Source organism: Lissotriton helveticus, chromosome 1_2 (genome assembly GCF_964261635.1).
Source record: "Lissotriton helveticus chromosome 1_2, aLisHel1.1, whole genome shotgun sequence".
Lineage (NCBI taxonomy): Eukaryota > Metazoa > Chordata > Amphibia > Caudata > Salamandridae > Lissotriton > Lissotriton helveticus.
In genome coordinates, this window is record NC_136058.1 from 128,832,178 (window position 1) to 128,853,530 (window position 21,353).

General features: G+C 44.7%; 1 long non-coding RNA gene across 1 annotated transcript in view; it reads left to right on the forward strand.

The window, feature by feature from the left end:
• The window catches only part of LOC144807788 (uncharacterized), a 773,993-nt gene that overhangs the window by 49,430 nt on the left and 703,210 nt on the right, over window positions 1-21,353 (forward strand). The window lies entirely within an intron of this gene.

The following is a 21,353-nucleotide window of genomic DNA, read 5'->3' on the forward strand; positions in this document are numbered from 1 at the left end:
TTTGAATTACTGTAAACTGAAGAGATAGGTAAAATACATTACGGCAACTAAAAAAAAAAAATGAATACAAAATAGAAATTAAAAAAGGATCGACAGGTCATATTGTTGCCCTCCCACCAACCCTGGAACTGAAGTGCACTAGTTTTTAGGCAGATGTGCACATGTAATCAGGAAAAATGTCATCATTCACAGTTCATGAAAGCCACTGAAATGATTTATTCCCCCATGCTTAATGTTTGTGTAGGAGGAAGATGTGAATGACAGTTCAATAGACAAAATAATGACAGGGCTGACCCAAAGCTCCTCTGTGTATCTACAGATCTATGTATTTTTTATTCATGACTTTTTTATTACATGAGGTTAGTGAAGCAGGTAAAGCTGTTTCTAGGCTGCAGCTAAAAAAGGAAAACTGATTGGTTTTGCTAATGCTTGCTTTATTTTATGCACAAAAACATAGGACTGAGTGGACACTAGCAGGCATTTATTCTGCAATGGTGTTAACACCCAACTTGAAAGCTCCTGCTTGATTTATATAATGTTAAGTGCGGGGTTGCCCTCTTAAAATGATACCTCTTTTCTTTCTCTCTTTAACTGTAAACATATTTAAACAGTTAATTTGAGCATCAACACAAACACCAGCATCTAAATATGATAACACACAAAAGTACCCACTAGATGTTGCGGGGGGAGGGGGGAGGGGAGGACGTTTCATTTTCAATTTGCAAAGGTTTCATTGGAAGCAAACTCTATAAGATATTGATTGCATTATGTTTTATGTGTTCATGCTGACAGCGCTTAGCTTGAAAATAAGTTCATGCCCTTTTGCTTCCAACTAGCACGCTTCTCATCACGGCGATATATACATCTCACAGCAGCAGTGTCATCAATAGGGTATTGATCCAGGCCGACATGTTTCCTTCAGGTGACAGGGTGTTGCATACTGAATATTTCATTTTTTTTAGGCTCTGTAGATCACATGTTGCTATTTATTTTAGAAATGATGAGCAATTTGTTGTCACTTCATACCACATTGTTTTAAGCAATGTAATAATGTATCTTACTATTACCCTGTTGCAAGTCGGCCTTTTCTGCATTCATGCTAGATGTTTCACCTTTTCCTAGAGCCTATTATTACTGGCATGAAAACTCTGCACTTTACTTCCGCTAAACAGGAGTAAAGTGCATGTGCTCCAGGTTTAAACAGGGTTAAATTGTCTAACCCCTGATTGTCATATTTGGTTTGCCTTTAAGCCCCTAGTATATGGTGTAGAAAATGCACACAGGGCGTGGATGTTTAATGCCACTTGCTGACTGCAGCACATATTGTACTATCCATATTGTTGTCTGGTCTGATTACAGTGGCCTAAAACCATGCTATCATACCTTTCAAAATAAACTTTTTTAACAGATGGAAACCCTTTCTTTTAAATATGAATAAGCCACCCCTGATGTTGCAAAGTCATCTTGTGCCCTGGGCACTCTCCAACTTTTTGCATGACTGGTACCTGTGGTAACTGATACTGACTGACCCTGGGCTCTGCCTAACCAGGCCCAGGGCCAGTGCTATGCTGAAAGAGACACTTAGGAACATATTTACAAGGAAGTGGCGGAGCACAGCTTTAGTCTCCTTGGCTTAACGCTACGCTACGCCACTTTAGAAACGCAGGTCTGCAACGTATTTACAAGGATACAGTGCAGCCCTATCTTTCCCCCTCAGGTGGTGCTAATTTTAGCTGCCTAGCGCCAATCCAGACACCCTTGCACCATAGTTCAAGGGTGCCTGCATTGTAGGGGAAGATTATTTATGTGCAGGTAGGTGTTCCTTCCTGCACATAAATAATCTTCAAATGGTGTTTTGTAACTTCTATGCGTGCTGCTTAATACAGCACATATAAAGGTTGCAAAACCTCCTTTGGTGAAATTTTGAATGTTTATGTGCAGGAAGGGACAGCTTCCTGCACATAAACAATCAAATGCCTTTTGTGCAGCACACATAAAAAATGTAAATACGAGGAGAAATGAAACATTTCCCCTCATTGCACCGGTTTAAGACCAGGTTTTCCTTGGTCTTAGTTATGGCGCTGCCCCATATTTATGCTGCCCTATTAAATATGGGGCAGTGTCAAAATCAACGGGTGTTGTGGTGAAACCCCCACCACAACACCATTGCCAGCCCCTTTCATGCAAAGTATAGCTGGAAAGGGGGTCTTATTTACAAGGTAGCGTTAAGCCACATTAAGTGGCGTACCACTGCCTTGTAAATAAGGCTAAGCCCATATCGGCACAGGAACGTTACTAAAAGTGACAATCCTGTGGTGATAGGAGCTTGTAAATTTGCCCCTTAGAATACAGTGTTAACACCTACATTCTCCAGGATACACTATTGTTAGGGTACCCCTATGGTTGGCATGACCTTCCCAAATGGCCCTAGTACATAATAGGGCAGAGGGATTAAACCTATTTTTAAGTCCCTAGTATATAATAGGGCATGGCAGATTAGAGACCAGCAGCCCTTTCTGCAAATGCATGTGTGCACTGCTGTATCCGCCTGAGGTCAGTTTAAAAGCAGCCCTGTGTTGCAGGACTGCTTTTAAAAAGTAAATTGTGCCCAAACTCGGCTTTGGTGTTTGGGGCACTGACAAATTGATAAACTACAATGTTTGGGTATTTTACGTATCCCAAGGGTCTCCCCTAGGTGTTCCAGTGGTGGGGGGTCAGGTATTTATAAGGAGGAGCCTTATAAAATGAGTTATATATGCCCTGGGTTTAGTGAAATTAAACATTTCACTCCCCACATTGTTATAAAGTGCTTCCCAAAATCGACTTTTGTACTAGGAGCACTGTGGAGTGAGGATCTGCAATATTTTTACATATTCAGAATCCCCACAGTCTCCCCTCGGTGTTCCATGGGTGGGGGATCCTGAACATATAAGCAGGGTTCGTATAAAATATGTTTTCATAAGCCCTTGGTGTAGGAAAAATAGCCCAAGTCATTTTTCCCATTGCAAATCCCCTGCCACATAGCTTAACATTGGAGAATCATAAAAATGCCATTCAAAGACTGCCTAGAATGGTATTGATAAATCCAACAATTGGTATTGTTGCAATTCTCCTAAATTATATATACAAGACGTTATAAGACTTCCTTTTCTGTAAGCCAAAATTCAGCCTTCCCGTGGTCTGTCCTGATTGGTCAGAGTTAAGTGGATTAGCCAGGCTCCTTTGATGAAGTGATAAATAACCCTGGGGGTTTGCCAGCTCTTTTAGGGGGCAGGGTTCCGCTACATAGGAATGCTAGAGCAGGGGGAGGGGCCATAAACAATATTCTGCAATGAAAGGAGGAGACAGGCAGAAGAAGTCAGTTTCATTTACACCTCTCCTCGTTGAATCAAGCCAGATGGTAGGATTAAGGAAGGAATGAGCAGATGCAAGGGGGAGAGAGTATGGAGATTACCCATCCTGGGGGTGTGTGTAGCCAGCTCGCTCTCCCTGATGGAAAATCAGTCATGATGAATTTTGGAACAATGGTGCTCTCTGGGAGAAATAGTGCCACACTTTGGAGGATGTGGTCATACCCTGGATTGATGCCCAGCACCTCATTGGATGGGAGTGCCCTCCTGCTTGACCCAGAGAACTTGGAATAAGTATCTATCTTAGAGGAACAGGTCCTCTCAGATCTGCTGCTGTAGTGTAGTTCCTATATTCCCAATAGGCTCTGCGCATTGGAATAATATATCCTATAGATTTGACATAGGACTTATGTCTACTAGGTCTCTATCGAATTTATTAGACTTAATTGTGAGTGCCAGCTAGCTCAGAGGTCACTAGAAACTTTCCCAAGTTCACAAGAAGGGATTTAGTTTCTGACAACCGCATAAACATGATAACTTTGTTTCCCCAAGATAAAACTGATCTTCAGAGTTGTGGAAACAATAGATAGATATTTTACTCAGTCATTCGTGCGTGCTTCATTTCACCGGAGGTGCAGAGAAATAGAGAGACGGGTGTTTTCAATAAAAGTATTTATTGAACAGTCTTCTTTCTCATGCAGAAGAAATGCACTGCTACAATCGTAATACTGGCTGTCAAGTATAATGCGTACAGCAAGAAGAGTATTATAAAATAATGCTGTAAAAGCATGGTATGGTTTCTAGAACATAGGTAAATACATACATAAATAACAAAGGCTAAAAAGTACTCAACTGGTGCTTCTAAAATACGCCTACCCCGGTGTACCTAACCTAAGTCTAGTACGAGGGAAGAAGTAAGTGAGGTGTAGCATAAATCTAGTATTCTTTTGCCAAGAATCTATTCAAGATTTCTCTTAGGGTCTAATCAGCTCTGTGCCTTGGTTTAAAATGAACGAGGTCTGGTATCTCTCTGCCTCAGGACTTGATTTCCCAGCAACCCGCATGGGTAGCCTGGAAACACTGCAGCTGGATTTCTCGGAAGGAAAAAAACAGCCTCTCTCTCAGTGAGTCTGCTGGAGGGTCAGCTTCCTTCGGCACTTGCTGTAGCGAGCTGCATCGGGCAAGTAGATAGTCGAACTGCTCCAAACCACCGTGTGTATGCTCAGGCAAGAGTGGGCATATTTATACCTTGAAGTTGCCGAGTTTGACGTAAAGGTGGACATAATAACGTCATCAAAGAGTTTCAGTTCTTTGAAAACTCCATGAGTTCTTGGACAAATCAATATTCAAGCAAGGGGAAGTCCCTAACTGCTGAAGCCGAGTTTTCCAAGAAATTGTTGTGGATTTTAGGAACTAGTGGAAGTAGCCATGCCGTATTTGGACTGCATGATCTATGTCTAAATATGGTTATGATTTCTATGCCAATATAAGGATATGGTGATTTATACCTATATAAGGGCATGAATCGGGAAAATTACACTAGGGTCCTAAAATGCTATACAACACTGCTTGAAACATAAGAGACAAGAAGAGTCCATGCTGAGAAGTTTGATTTGCACCAACCAGGCCCTGCACTCTGAAGACTGCACCTGCTGCAGAATCCAGAACTACAGCCCTGTGGATTACCTTGCTTGAAAAGGACTAAAGAGTGGACTCCCTGCAAGCTAAGCGTTAATAGAGCTCAGCTAGAACAACACCATCAAGAATCCTCAGCCTGGAGTATTACCAGTGAATTTGTAAGGGTTTTGTCCAAGTGAACTGTGGGAAATGAAGTCCCAAATATTCGAGGACCATCTTGGAGCTTCCAGACCTTTGGAGTAAGTTTTAGACATTTTGGGACCCTTTGGGTGACTTGAGGAAAGAATTTCAGAAGGAGAAACTTGGAGCAACGTTTATAAAAAGTTCCATTAGTGGACTGACTTGACCTGGCCAGCCAAGCCTGAGACCCTCAACCGCGAGACGGCCTGCCTTCCAGGTTTGTCCTTCTGAAAAGCTCCGGAGGTCTGACTACCAGACTTCGACCGGGCGTAGGCTTAAGCCCAAGCTGGCGAACCCTCACCGAATTGAGCATTGAGGTATCCCACAAGAAAAAGCTCAGAAAAAGTTTCTAACTCTGAACGTAGGAAAGGTGACCGGGACTAACTGCGAGAACCAAGCCTCCCACCCTCAACCTCAAGCTGGCCCGAATCCCTGGTTTGACCCGCTGGAAAGCTCTGGAGGTCGGTCTTCTATTAGTTTGACCAGGAGCTCATTGCAAGGCAAACAAGCAAATTCTCACCAAATTCGGACTGGCTGAGAGCTTCCAGGGACTCCGGAAAGAAAAGCTTCAGAAAATGTTCTAAGTCAGAATGTCAAAACTTTGACCAAGACCTACCGCGAGGAGTAGCAGTGCAGGGCTTTATTGCAATGAAGCCTGGGCGTAGTTCACAGAGTTCCGCAAGTACAAAAAACCTCTGCTGTGCTTTGCGCAGCTCTGCGAGCAGCGGAGTGCATTAGATAAATGCCATTTGCTGAGATTTTCAGAGCCAGGTGATTGTCCGCACTGAGCAATCATCTTAATGGCAACATGCACAGCGCAAGCAGGGGCTGCTTCCTTTCTGCCGCTCGAGTAGATTTTTACTTGAGCGGCAGCTTTCTCAACTCGAACGGATGGTTTCTCAACGCGAGCAGTTGCGAGCATACACAACCACTCGCAATGAGAAATCTGAGCGCCCACGTTGAGAAACCTCCCCAGGAGGTTGATTTTCTACACTTGTGCTTGCCAACATCGCGAATCAGGCAAAATCTCGCTGGGAGGTGGATTTTCGTTACTCGTGCTCACAAACTTACCGTTGAGGAATGCGAGCGAGGAAAAAACTTCCCTTCACAACGCGAAGCAGAGTTTTTCAGAACTCCCCGAGTTCCACGTAACGCAGAGTGCGGAAAATTCTGCAAACTCCACGAGCGGACTTCACTGCTCAGACTTAGGGCCTGATTCTGATGCGGGATGGAAAGCTTTCCGATCAAATCGGTTTGGAAATGGTTTCTGACCCACTCGGATCGGGAGAGTCCGACCGACGGAGTACGACGCATCCGGATGCTTCCACGTACGATTTGGTTGCACTTTCATTGACTTCAATGGGAGCATATGTTCCTAACCGCATCATAATTGGTTCCTGGGTCGGGATGACACATTCCCGATCTGATTTGCAAGGAGAAAATGCCATTAAGAGGCCTTCCTAACCGCATCAGAATCAGGCACTAGGTGGGAATGCTTTCCTAACCGCATCAGAATCAGGCTCTGAATTGCAATCACCTTGAAACTTTGACTTTGACCCGGTCTAGCGCGACCAGATGTCCCAATAGGCACTATCAATCAATCAGTCAAACATTTGTAAAGCGCACTACATACCGGCGAGGGTCTCAAGGTGCTGGGGTGGGGAGAGGGGGAGGCTGCTACTGATTGAAGAGCCAGGTCTTGAGTGTTCTCCTGAAGGTCAGCAGGTCTTGGGTCTGTCGTAGGCTCAGCGGTAGGGTGTTCCATGCTTGGCGGGAGACGGATCTCCCGCCGGTGGTAGTTCTTCAGATGCGCGGAACCGTGGCAGGTGTGAGGTTGGCTGGTCGTAGCTGCCGGTTGGGGATGTAGAAGGAGAGTTGACTGTTGAGGTAGGCAGGGCCGGTCTTGTGGAGTGCCATGTGTGCGTGGATGAGGAGCTTGAAGGATATCATCTTGTTGATGGGGAGCCAGTGCAGGTTTCCCAGGTGGGGGGTGATGTGGCTGTGGCATGGTATGTCGAGGATCAGTCGTGCTGAGGCGTTTTGGATGCGTTGTAGTTGTTTGATGAGTTTGGTCGGGACTCCCGCGTAGAGGGCGTTTCCATAGTCGAGTCTGCTGCTGATGAGGGCTTGTGTGACTGTCTTTCTTTTGTCCGTTGGGATCCATTTGTAGATTTTGCAGAGCATTGCAGAGGGTGTTAATGCGGGAGGAGGAGACTGCATTGACTTGCGTGGTCATTGTGAGCTTTGAGTCAAGGATGATTCCCCGGTTGCGTGCGTGGTCTGTGGGTGTCGGGGCTGTCCCTAGTGCTGTCGGCCACCAGGAGTAGTCCCAGGCTGAAGGGTTGGAGCCGAGGATGAGGACCTCTGTCTTGTCCGAGTTAAGCTTCAGGCGGCTGGCCCTCATCCAGTCGGCAACGGCCCTCATTCCTTCATGGAGGTTGGCTTTTGCGGTGTTGGGGTCCTTGGTGAGGGAGGGGATCAGCTGGGTGTTGTCGGCGTAGGAGATTATGTTGAGGTTGTGCTGTCGGGCAACGTGTGCAAGCGAGCCATGTAGATGTTGAACAGTGTTGGGCTGAGGGAGGAGCCCTGTGGTACGCCGCAGATGATCTTGGAGGCTTTGGCTCGGAATGGGGGAGGCGGATGCTCTGAGTTCTGCCTGAGAGGAAGGATGTGGTCCATTCCAGAGCATTGTCTTGGATCCCTGCGGCATGGAGTTGTGCTCGTAGTGTGCGATGGCAGACAGTGTCGGAGGTGGTGGATGAGTGCTGCGGTCTCAATGTGGTCCAGCAGGATCCTGATGTCATCGGTGGGGGCGTGAAGACAAACTCGGTGCTGTGGTTGCTGCGGAACCGTGACTGAGAAGGGTCCAGGATTCTGTTTTCTTTGAGGTATTGGGTTAGCTGTTTGTTGATGATCTTCTCGATGACCTTGTCCGGGAACAGGAGCAGACAGGTGGGCCGGAAGTTCTTGAGGTCTATTGGGTCTGCATTGGGTTTTTTGAGAAGAGCGTTGATCTCAGCGTGTTTCCAGCTTTCTGGGAAGGTTGCAGTCCCGACGGAGAGGTTGATGACGTTGCGCAGGTGGGGTGCGATGGAGCTGCTTGCTTTGTTGAAGACGTGGTGCGGGAGTGGGTCTGACGGAGAGCCGGAGTGGATTGTGTTCATGGTCTTGATGGTGTCATCGATGCTCACGCTGGCCCAGGCTAGCAGGGGAGGGGGTATCAGTATACAAGGGAACCCCTAAAATTGGCCAAGGACCACGGGTGGAACTACTTATTTTTATTTAACAAAGGTCCTAGGTTTTTAAGTAATACTTAGAGAAATAATTTACACAGGCTCGAGATAAAGGCTGTGTTTTTCTTCTTCAATGTCCAGCCGGACCTAGAAGCGTTTATTTGGAAAGCAATTTTTAGTATAGGCAGAATAGGGCGAGACAAGTCGCACATTGGTAACTGGGCACAAGCCTGTACCTAGTCAGAAGAAAACAATACAAGGGAAAAAGAAAAAGAGTTTACAGGCAAACAAGGAGAGCAGGGTGGCTTATAATACAATGCAAACAATTTTATAAGCACAAACCCACAGTAACTGCCGTGAAAATTATAAATCATGAAACGAGCAGTACTGCAAAACAGTCGACAAACGTTTCGATCCCTATCTCCTACAGTATAGTGGGATCATCTTCAGGACTATAATTGACTTTGCCTGATTGGTCGAGTGAGCCTGTAGGGTTTAAACAGGAAGGAAAAAAGGGGAAAGAAGATTCTTCATCAGTTCGTTACATAGTGAGGATTAAAAGAAGCTAGTCAGTGACCACTCTTGACATGCAGAATGCAACACGTGCACATGCAGTTGCTTGTTCCAAAGGGCACGGGTGCTTTTGTGCTCGTATTTGGAGTGAAGAAGACCGAGTGATAGTAGGGCATACCGCATTTGCTTAATAAAAAGTAGTGCTCGGTGGCGAGATTCATGGTGTTTTGTGAAAAATTGTCATGGTGAGGGAGTGTTGGCCAGAAGGTCGCAAAGATGTGAGTCGGACCTTAATATAAAAATCTGATTACCACAAGCGAGGCAAGGTTGGCCGGGCGTGGCTGAAGACACTTCAAATGAGCAATAGGCTTCCGATATAGCTGATGCCTATAAGAAGATATCTTTATCATAAGAGGCGAATAACAGGTTAAAGAAGAACAATTAAGGGGACTAGAATTACCGGGTTTACCGTTTCCGCTTCGTAGTTGGGCGGCGTCAGAGAATGTGTGGATATCAACTCAGTTGGGTCGGTTCAATTCAGACCTAAAAGAAAGGGTTTTTTACAAAAATTTAGGACCTACTGGGTGAAGCCGAAGTGGCGGATTAAGTGCAGTGAAGGAACAGAATATTACCCTTGAAGCCTAGCATCTAGCGTGGGCTCGACGGGGAACTTCAATGGAAGTTTAACCTGTGAACAAAACATGAGCAATTGAAGGTTGGAAGTGAATAAAAGTGAAGGTGAAGACGGCGAGTGCAGGCAGGTAATTACCGTAATATGCGGTTTGTGATCTCCGCATGGCGCTCAATAGCGTGGGCCTTATCCGTGCGAGCCTGTAAGGAAAGAATACGAAGGGCGCACATAAGGCACACTGGACTGAGATGGGCCCTCAAGGGAGCCTGGGTAATGCATCAGTTCAAGGCTTACCGTAATACGCTCGTAGTGGGGCCGCAATGGGTTCCCGTCTGGAGGCTCGATGGCCTGGTGCTCAGCATCTGCATGCAGCGGCGCCTAATGTGGTCCGGGTTAGTGGTGATGGGAAGTGAGGACGGACTAGTCGGAGGTGACAGTGATCCCGATATTGGGCGCCATCTTGGAATAGGCAACCCAGCGAGTGAGTGAAATAAGTGCATACAGGACAAGGTTTTAACCATAAAGGATCATAAAAACAGAGGGGAGCACATACAGTTATATGGGCTCACGCCAGAATGCGGTTCTCTGAAAAACACGGTCTCAAACTGATTAAAAACAACTGACATTTGGAAATGTTACAAATGAACATAGACAATTATGTAGGCTCATGCAGAAAAAAGTTAACCATTCATAGCCAGCTTATATTAGGCTAGTCCAATCCTCTGTTCTGTTGAGACCATCCTGGATAGAGTTGAACTGTATGATGGACTTCAGCTCTTCTTTATTGAGTAACTGTCCCATGTTGCCACCCCTCGGTGGGAGTCTCAGTACTTTCAGGACAGTCCATTTCAAATCACTGTCAGAATGTTTTTGGGCTGCAAAATGTTCCACCAGAGGTGCATTTAGAGTGCCGCACCGGATGCGACTCCTGTGTTGCCCAATGCGGATTTTTACCTTCTGGCTGGTTTGTCCAATGTACACTTTTTGGCATGGGCATAGGATTAGATAAATGACATTGCAGGTGTTGCAGTTGGAGAAGGAACGACATTGTATGGTGACATTGTTAAAAGTAAAGCTTTTTCATTCTATAGTACTGTCACAGTTATTACATCCACCACATTTAGCATGCCCAACAATGGGGGACAGACCCCATACATTATCAAGTGTAGCCAGAGGTAGAGAATTGGGTAAAGCAGCACTCACAAGGTGATCTCTAAGGTACTTACTCTTTTTAAAGGCAAAAACTGGTTTTTCAATAGAGAGTACACCTGTGTTTAATATTGGCCAGTGCTTGAGAATAGTCTTTCTCAGTTGATTGGAAATTGGTGAGAACGTTGATACACAAGGTATGCGCTTAGAGTCAGACTTTTCTTTCGGTGTAAGTAAGGCTTCCCTAGGACAATACCATGCACGCTTGGTAGCGTTTTTAACTAACTTCTTTGGATACCCCCTATCCTTAAGTTTGGATGCTAGGGTGGTAGCTTCTCGAAAATAGTCATCCTTACAGGAGCAATTACGCCTGATTCGCAAAAATTGGGAATACGGGAGTGAGTCGCGTAGTGCTCTCGGATGGTTGCTATTGTAGGCCAAAAGAGTGTTTTTTTCAGTGGGCTTACGATAGAGACGTGTCAGTAAGGAGCCTTCGCTGTGATAAATTGTTAGATCCAAAAAGGAAATAGAATCATTGTTGGTGGTAATGCTGAAAGTGAGACCCAGACAGTTATTGTTCAGCCAGTGTAAGAATTGGCGCAGGCAATCGTCGCTTCCATTCCAAATGATGAAAATGTCATCGATATACCTGCGCCAAAACTTAATCCCTGAGAGGAAAGGATTGGTAGGGTTGATGATCACATTGGTCTCTATCTCATCCATAAACAGTATCGCCAGATTTGGAGCAAAAATTGCGCCCATGGCAGTCCCCTTAATTTGTTCATAGAAATTGCCATCAAAGAGGAAAAAATTCTTTGTGAGGCATATTTCTAGAAGCTGGAGAATAAACATACTGGGTACAGCATGGGGTCGAGGTTGTGAGTCCAGAATCTTTTTAATCACTAAGAGTGCTGTAGTCTGTGGGATATTGGTGTAAAGGGACTCAATGTCCATGGTCACCAGAGTTTCAATCATTGGGTTGTACGGGTGATGCTCGATCATATCGATCATGTGCATCGAGTCCTTTATGTAGCATTGCGTTGAAGGGACAAAGTCTTTAATAAAGAAATCTACATAAGATCCCAATGGTTCTAAGATGGATCCACAGGCTGAAACAATGGGACGGCCTGGGGGATTTTTCTCATCTTTGTGCACTTTGGGCAGCGTATATATTACTGGGATTCTGGGCGTTTTGACATTTAAGAAGTTGTACTCTTTTTTGAATAAATATCCTGCCTCAAGGACTTCTTTTGTAGTTTTTTGTATTAGGCTCTGTATTTCTTTAGTAGGGTTATGACTCAATCTTTTGTAGGGTTCCCTATTGTCAAGCTGTCGCATTATTTCTGAAATATATGCGGTTTTTTCTTGTAACACGATCCCTCCGCCTTTATCGGCGCTCTTGATTATAAGATTGTCATTAGTTTTGAGTTGGGAAATGGCATTTTTCTCTTCCCTAGAGATATTATAGGGAATAAACATTTTCTTATTTTGGAGGTTCTGCAGTTCCTTCAAAATGACCTTCTCAAATGTAACCACTTCTGTGGGAATCATACTTGCAGAAGGTGAAAAGATGGATGGTGGTCGGAAAGGGGTATTGGTTGTCCTTTCTGATGTAGGATGTAACTGGAAGAAGGCTTGTAGGCGTATGCGTCTAAAGAGTCTCATCAATTCAGTTTGTAAGTCCATGTAATTAGGTGGAATTGTGGGCACAAAAGAAAGGCCTTTCATAAGTAGTGATAGCTCTTCTTGTGCAAGTGTGTATTTAGAAAGATAAAAAATAGGAATGCTGTCAGTTCTCTGTGGGGGAGTAGATACTACGCTCACCATTGGTAATAGTTGTTGCGAGTTCTGCGCTCGCCGGGTGGATTGTGCCATCGTTGGGGTTTTTTGACCTTTCCGCGTTGCGGTGGGTCCTGGGCGCCTCTGGCTAAAAAAGAGTTTTGATGCAATCCGCCTCTCCTTGCCCCACTACTGCCTTCCCCGGGATCAGAACTATCCGGGGATTTGGCAGAGGTGTCTGAGAATCCCACCAGATTCTGGCGTCTGTTATAGCGGCCCCACGGGCGGCTGTTTTGATAGCGAGGATATGTTTTGTTGATATAAAAATCTTTCTGCAGGTAGGGGTAGGTGTTTTCAATATTATATAATTTCACGTCCATTTTGATTTTGTTTGACTTTTTGTTTTGTTCGATCCTGTGGAAATCAGCCACAGTTTTGTCAATTTGTTCAAGTAGTTTTTATTTTCGAGAAGCTACCACCCTAGCATCCAAACTTAAGGATAGGGGGTATCCAAAGAAGTTAGTTAAAAACGCTACCAAGCGTGCATGGTATTGTCCTAGGGAAGCCTTACTTACACCGAAAGAAAAGTCTGACTCTAAGCGCATACCTTGTGTATCAACGTTCTCACCAATTTCCAATCAACTGAGAAAGACTATTCTCAAGCACTGGCCAATATTAAACACAGGTGTACTCTCTATTGAAAAACCAGTTTTTGCATTTAAAAAGAGTAAGAACCTTAGAGATCACCTTGTGAGGGCTGCTTTACCCAATTCTCTACCTCTGGCTACACTTGATAATGTATGGGGTCTGTCCCCCATTGTTGGGCATGCTAAATGTGGTGGATGTAATAACTGTGACAGTACTATAGAAGGAAAAAGCTTTACTTTTAACAATGTCACCATACAATGTCGTTCCTTCTCCAACTGCAACACCTGCAATGTCATTTATCTAATCCTATGCCCATGCCAAAAAGTGTACATTGGACAAACCAGCCAGAAGGTAAAAATCCGCATTGGGCAACACAGGAGTCGCATCCGGTGCGGCACTCTAAATGCACCTCTGGTGGAACATTTTGCAGCCCAAAAACATTCTGACAGTGATTTGAAATGGACTGTCCTGAAAGTACTGAGACTCCCACCGAGGGGTGGCAACATGGGACAGTTACTCAATAAAGAAGAGCTGAAGTCCATCATACAGTTCAACTCTATCCAGGATGGTCTCAACAGAACAGAGGATTGGACTAGCCTAATATAAGCTGGCTATGAATGGTTAACTTTTTTCTGCATGAGCCTACATAATTGTCTATGTTCATTTGTAACATTTCCAAATGTCAGTTGTTTTTAATCAGTTTGAGACCGTGTTTTTCAGAGAACCGCATTCTGGCGTGAGCCCATATAACTGTAAGTGCTCCCCTCTGTTTTTATGATCCTTTATGGTTAAAACCTTGTCCTGTATGCACTTATTTCACTCACTCGCTGGGTTGCCTATTCCAAGATGGCGCCCAATATCGGGATCACTGTCACCTCCGACTAGTCCGTCCTCACTTCCCATCACCACTAACCCGGACCACATTAGGCGCCGCTGCATGCAGACGCTGAGCACCAGGCCATCGAGCCTCCAGACGGGAACCCATTGCGGCCCCACTATGAGCGTATTACGGTAAGCCTTGAACTGATGCATTACCCCGGCTCCCTTGAGGGCCCATCTCAGTCCAGTGTGCCTTATGTGCGCCCTCCGTATTCTTTCCTTACAGGCTCGCACGGATAAGGCCCACGCGATTGAGCGCCATGCGGAGATCACAAACCGCATATTACGGTAATTACCTGCCTGCACTCGCCGTCTTCACCTTCACTTTTATTCACTTCCAACCTTCAATTGCTCATGTTTTGTTCACAGGTTAAACTTCCATTGAAGTTCCCCGTCGAGCCCACGCTAGATGCTAGGCTTCAAGGGTAATATTCTGTTCCTTCACTGCACTTAATCCGCCACTTCGGCTTCACCCAGTAGGTCCTACATTTTTGTAAAAAACCCTTTCTTTTAGGTCTGAATTGAACCGACCCAACTGGGTTGATATCCACACATTCTCTGACGCCGCCCAACTACGAAGCGGAAACGGTAAACCCGGTAATTCTAGTCCCCTTAATTGTTCTTCTTTAACCTGTTATTCGCCTCTTATGATAAAGATATCTTCTTATAGGCATCAGCTATATCGGAAGCCTATTGCTCATTTGAAGTGTCTTCAGCCACGCCCGGCCAACCTTGCCTCGCTTGTGGTAATCAGATTTTTATATTAAGGTCCGACTCACATCCTTGCGACCTTCTGGCCAACACTCCCTCACCATGACAATTTTTCACAAAACACCATGAATCTCGCCACCGAGCACTACTTTTTATTAAGCAAATGCGGTATGCCCTACTATCACTCGGTCTTCTTCACTCCAAATACGAGCACAAAAGCACCCGTGCCCTTTGGAACAAGCAACTGCATGTGCACGTGTTGCATTCTGCATGTCAAGAGTGGTCACTGACTAGCTTCTTTTAATCCTCACTATGTAACGAACTGATGAAGAATCTTCTTTCCCCTTTTTTCCTTCCTGTTTAAACCCTACAGGCTCACTCGACCAATCAGGCAAAATCAATTATAGTCCTGAAGATGATCCCACTATACTGTAGGAGATAGGGATCGAAACGTTCGTCGACTGTTTTGCAGTACTGCTCGTTTCATGATTTATAATTTTCACGGCAGTTACTGTGGGTTTGTGCTTATTCAAAAATTGTTTGCATTGTATTATAAGCCACCCTGCTCTCCTTGTTTGCCTGTAAACTCTTTTTCTTTTTCCCTTGTATTGTTTTCTTCTGACTAGGTACAGGCTTGTGCCCAGTTACCAATGTGCGACTTGTCTCGCCCTATTCTGCCTATACTAAAAATTGCTTTCCAAATAAACGCTTCTAGGTCCGGCTGGACATTGAAGAAGAAAAACACAGCCTTTATCTCGAGCCTGTGTAAATTATTTCTCTAAGTATTACTTAAAAACCTAGGACCTTTGTTAAATAAAAATAACCAGGCTAGCAGGGGGTCGTAGTCGATGATGTGAGGAGAGTCTGTTGTGTTGCTGTAGGTTGGGGAGGTCTGGGTGTTGAAGCTGTCATGGATGTCTGCTATCGTTTGGTGGAAGAAGGTGGGCGAGGGAGTCGCACAGGGCTTGTGACGGCGGGATGTCGTTGGTGTTGAAGCTGGGGTTGGAGAGTTCCGTCACGATGTTGAAAAGCTCCTTGCTGTTGTATGCATTGTTGTCGAGGCGGTCTTTGAAGGAGGTCCTCTTGGCAGCCTTGATGAGGTGGTGGTGGTTGCGGATGGTGTCCTTGTGTGCTGCGAGGCTGTCCGGGTTCTGTTCGCTGTGCTGTTTCTTCCCTAGCTTCGGCAGGCTTGCTTGGAGGCTAAGAGTTCTGGGGTGAACCAGCCGGCCCTCTTGCTGGTGTCTCTGTGGGGGGATTTCTTCAGCGGGGGATTTCTTCAGCGGGGCTAGGGTGTCGGCGCAATCCTTGATCCAGCGTCTGAGGCTGAGGGCAGCGTCGTCGGCATTGGAGGGTTCGGTGGGTGGGCTGAGAGTGAGGTTTGCATGAAGTTGATCTTTGGTGATTTTGCTCCAGCAGCGGCAGGGGATCTTTTGGGTGCGGTGGTGTGTGGTGGGTTTTTGGAAGATGAAGTGGATGTAGTGGTGGTCGGTCCAGGGGAGTTCGGTGGTGTGGTTGAAGAAGACGTGCGGGCTTGAGGAGAAGATGGGGTAGAACGTGTGGCCGGCGGGGTGGTTGGGAGTGGTGACGAGTTGCCTCAGTCTGAGGTTGGCGAGGTTATCGGTCAGGGTTGTGGTGATTCTTGTTCTCAAGGTAAAAGTTCAAACCTCCGAGGAGGATGTATTTGGTGGAGGTCAGGGCGTGCGTGCTGATGAAGTCGGTGATGGAATAGCTGAACTGGGGGCGTGGTCCGGGCGGTCGGTAGACGAGGGTGCCTCTGAGGGTATAGATGGGGGTCTGTGTGGATCTGGAAATGCATGTGTTCGGCGATGCTGAGAGTGTCTTCGGTGCTAGTCGAGACCCTGATGCTGTTCTTGTGGATGATGGCGATTCCTCCTCCGACTCCGTTACCACTAGGTTTCTATGTTGGATATATAGAGCTAAATCTTAAAAGAGATTCTGGTTCCCTACATTGGATTTTTTTCTTTTGATGTCATTTTAAACATGAACATGTTTCTGATTTTTATAAATTAGTGTTGGATTTTTATTGTCAGTTTTGTCTTAATTATTTACTGAATTGGTGTTTTTGAATGTTTTACATACCTGTCTTTGAAGTTAAACCTGCCTGCTTACAGCCAAGCCACCAAGGGTTGAGCGTGAGAACAATTTTCTAAGACCATTACTGAACCCTATATTGTGTTATTGGCCTTATTGTCAGTGGTAGATATATATGTACTACTACTGATAATCCACTTTCCAACATCTAAGTACACCTTGTTGTCCACAATGTAGGGTGCCTGATATATAAAAGTGAAACATATGCGGGATTAAACTTAGCATGTTCCTCCAGTCACTAGCACCCAAAAGCAATTTTCACTGGCAGGGCTATAACTGGATCCTGAAAATGTTTAAAGTACAGATCATAAACTTTAATCTGTAACTTTTGAAAGTAAATGGCTGGAATTTTCATTCAAAGTTGATTTTTCATATTTATTAAAAATCTAATTTATTGGTGGTTAGCTATTTAATAAATGCTTAGGAAAAGTAATGTTTAGAATGCTATTTTTCCCTGCCTGCAGCTTTAAATTAGCCTGCTAGTAGATGCCTAGTCACTTCTTAACCTTGATGAGGTTTGAAAACTGATCCCAGAGCAGAACTATGACTTGGTCCTGGTAGCAGGATGGGTTGTGTGTCAGTCATGTGATCCCTATAAGCTCAGAAAAACCATTTGGAGTAGGCCCAGGAACTTCATTAACTTAAAAAGGGACAGTGGGGAAGCCTGCCATTCATAGTTTAATGTAAGGGAGGATCAGAGAAAATGAAAGCCTTTGTTCCCCAGGCCCACATTATCCAGGCTTGCTCTGAACCCAGTGGGAAGGAAGCCAGTTTGAAGTGGACACTGGAGAGTAGGCTGCTTATTTCCCTGATCATACCTCTGTGGGACACAGACTTTGCACTAGGGAGGAAAGGTTGTTCATCTTGCACTGTGGGATTGTTTGCTGTAAGGAACACAGAAGCTGCTGGAAAACTGGATAGGGTTACCCTAACGGTTAAGGTAGGGCCAGGTGTGACCCAGACACACTGGGTAGTGCAACCATAAATGGGCAATCTCAAGGAACCCGCCTCAGAATACTTTATACCTGTGGTAGATGAGAAGAGCATTTGGATTTCTGTCTGTGACCTATGTGGAGCCCTGAAGGACTGGATCCTTCCCCGTTTGTACTTATGTCACAGAATGGGACTCCAAAGGCCAGTTGGCTTACCCTCCTGTGTGGCTAAATTGACACCAAAGTTACAAGAGGCCTTTTGTCTGAAGTAACCAGTTGATAAGTGCCAATTGGACCCTTCTGGTGGCCTCTGCTGGAATGAGTTCTGGCCCCTAACTGCTGTCCATTAAGTTTTAGGTGCATTTAAAGTGACCCAATGGAGCTGCTCCAGAAAGCCTAAAAAGTTGGGACTTGGAAAATATTTTGATGTCCAAGATCTCAAGAACGATTTTAATGTAACTTCATCAGATACAGCTTCAAGCTTGCGCCACTGCAGAATTTTGAGCTCCATGAAAAAAAAAAAGTCACATGGTAAAATGCTTGCCCAGCCTGTTTAGGGTATCTGACTGGCGTTCTAATACACCCAGCCTGAAATCAGGTCTAGATCCCGGTCTACCACTTCCTTAGGCTATCATTGGTATTTAAATCTTTAATAATTTTTATCTACGGTTACCCCTATTGTATTTTTGTCAGTTTGGAGTATTTTTTTTTTAAACATACTTTATTTTCTAATTTGATTTGTGATTTCTCTTTTTAAATATTTTCATTTAAAACTGCTTAGGCACTGCATATATACTTTACGCATTGCAGTTAACTGTGAACTGGTCTGTAAATGAATAGAAGTTACCCAGTGGGTGTGATCTGTATGATTAATAAGGGCTGATTTCCATATCTTTAACAATATTTTGTTGTTGGAGGAGGGCGCAATGCTGATTTTGCCATAAACAATTACATGCCCTATATCAGTGTCTCAGCAGATGCACCTGGGAAAAGAGAATGTTGTACAGCCACTTGTATTCGTGGTGACAAACCAAGCCCTAGATGTTGTACCGCCTACCTGCATTGATTGCACATCTCCAAAAATAGTAGTTTCCAACACAAAGAATTTCAATCCCTTTGTTGATGATAACACAGATTGATCCTTTACCATTATATAATATAACTACTATAATAAAAGATTGCCATTTTTTATGTTTTGCGGTTTAGATAAACACCCAATGTTTTTGAGGCTAAGTGTTACATAGTACATAAAAATACCTGTTGCTAAAGCAGGAGTGAATCAAATTCACGTTCACTCATCGAAATTGGCACTCCTTTCATTCACAAGAAAGCCAGGATAGTGGCAAAAATCATTGACATGGCTGCAACATGATTGTCTCAACTTGGCGTAATAGTAAACCCATAAATGAGGTATGTGCACAATAGGTCACACATGGATGAGGAATGAAACATGAAGCTCTCATATGCCCCAGAAGGTGCCATGACTATGTAGAATTGAAATTCTGTTGTACTGAGACCCTCACAGATTGTGAGAGGAGCAGGAGGAATTGGTGGGCCTACATGCCTCCTCTAAGTCACACAACTCTTTTCTGTTCATGTACCCATCATCCCACTGTCACAAATGTATTTCAGTTACAGACACATACACATACACATACATACCTACACAAGCCCCCCACCACACACACCCCATTCCCTCGAGTCCCTCACATCCGGCCGATGCGGACAGTGGGGTTGGCACACACCTGACCATGTAGACACTATTGATTTGATGAACCAATGTACTTGAGGCAAAACTAGCTCAAGTTCTCTTACTTTATCTTCTACTCCATGAAGTGGCTATCAATCAGAGTGCCTCGGGGGGCAGAGTCAGAAAGGAGGCCATGATAAGGCTGCTGAAACGCCATGTTTCGGTGACCAGCCCCTGATGACAGAGGAATTCTTTCCCTCCGTTTTAAAGGCCACCTGAAGTTCTTTAAAAAAAAACAAAAAACGTAAGGACCTAGGGACTTTCTGAAGCATAATAAACATCTGTTACTCAGCGACAAGATGCACACGGGTGAACATGCGCTTTACAAATACATGGTTTGGTATGTTTGATAAAAATGCAAAGTGTGGCAAGTCCCCAGAATCTTTGCACAACTTTATTCTATTTCTGACCTAGCTGACACTCCACACTTGCTTTTGTTTTTTTGGCAAAGTAATGTGGGGCATCTTTAAATGGTTACTCTGTTAGTGGTGTCTGTAGACCTGGAGCTGAATTTCATGTTACACTGTTCCATCAGGGAGCCACATTCAGACCTACAACAGTTTAGCTCTACACATTTCCTTAGAAGAAAAGGGAAACATACTGAATGAAATGTTAACCTTAGAATGCTTCTCAGTTTAAACGAGCATACATGAGAGCAGAGTAGAAGGGGTCATACCAAGGGCGTTGCTCCCCCAGTCAAGAAATGCCTTAGCATGTCCTGTTATTTGTACTCATTAGATTCAATAGGTTTTTAACGTAGTTGTTGATATTTGTTTATTAGATGCGTTTGTTCAGGGTACTGCACAATTATAAAGTTACACTGTTGATAACTTCAGCATTGCTTGTTTTGTTGATTAGGAGCTACAATGTTTTTTCACCAGAACGATGAGTTTTTATGAATACTTTGGGCATTTTTTTAGGTTCATAGCCACAACTGAGCATGTAAAATTTGAATGCATTTTATATAATTTATTAGTGGGGCCACACAAAAGGAAGCCAATTGAAGGTTGGCCGAGTGGAAGCAGAAGCATCCTCATACACTCTCTCCCTGCCACACCTGCAGTTCTCTGGCCTCATTTAGAGGTGTCAGAACCAATAGATGTTTGATAGCGAAGCCTCAGCTAGTTCTGTTTTCAGAGTCCCTTGACCAGGAGTCACGCCTGACGCAGGGCCTCCGGGTTCAGTGGCAAAAACCTAGCTTAAGTTAGGGCGGGGCTTCCGCCATGTATTACCCTGCCTGGGTCCACTCCTGTGCATCAGAGCCATTTAACTTTCCCCAACATCACGTTTACATACCTAAGTCATGCTATCCATCAAGTGTGTTAATAAATAAGTAACATTTTGTAACATCTGATAGTTGGAACATATTGAAAGACATTGAAGGGCATTTTCGTTGATTTTGTAAAGGAGTTGGAAGCTACTTGCATTTTTATCTATTTAGATTTTGTGACCACATGTTTGGTTGGGGGATTTCATTTTCCTCGTTGCCTATCCTTATTTCCTTCTCGTTACCTTCTTTCTTCACAATTTCTAGAATGAGAATGCATTTGCTGTCGGGGGAAGACCACCACCTCCGACAGGAGTGAGGATCCCTTCGGGACAGCAGTCGGACTCCTATCCATACAATGGAGGCGGTGCCTGCGCATGCAACGCTGTAGGTATTAGGGTGTCCATTTCCAACTGCCTTTACATGGCGATCCGACCAACATTAAAAGGTAGCCGGGAAGGGACTTTGGGTGACCCTATCAGGGCCCCTTCCCCCGAGAGCCACTGCTAAATAGCCCTGGTACCACATGTAGTGCCTCCCACACATCCATGCACTGTGTGCCAGGCACCACAGCGTGTCTG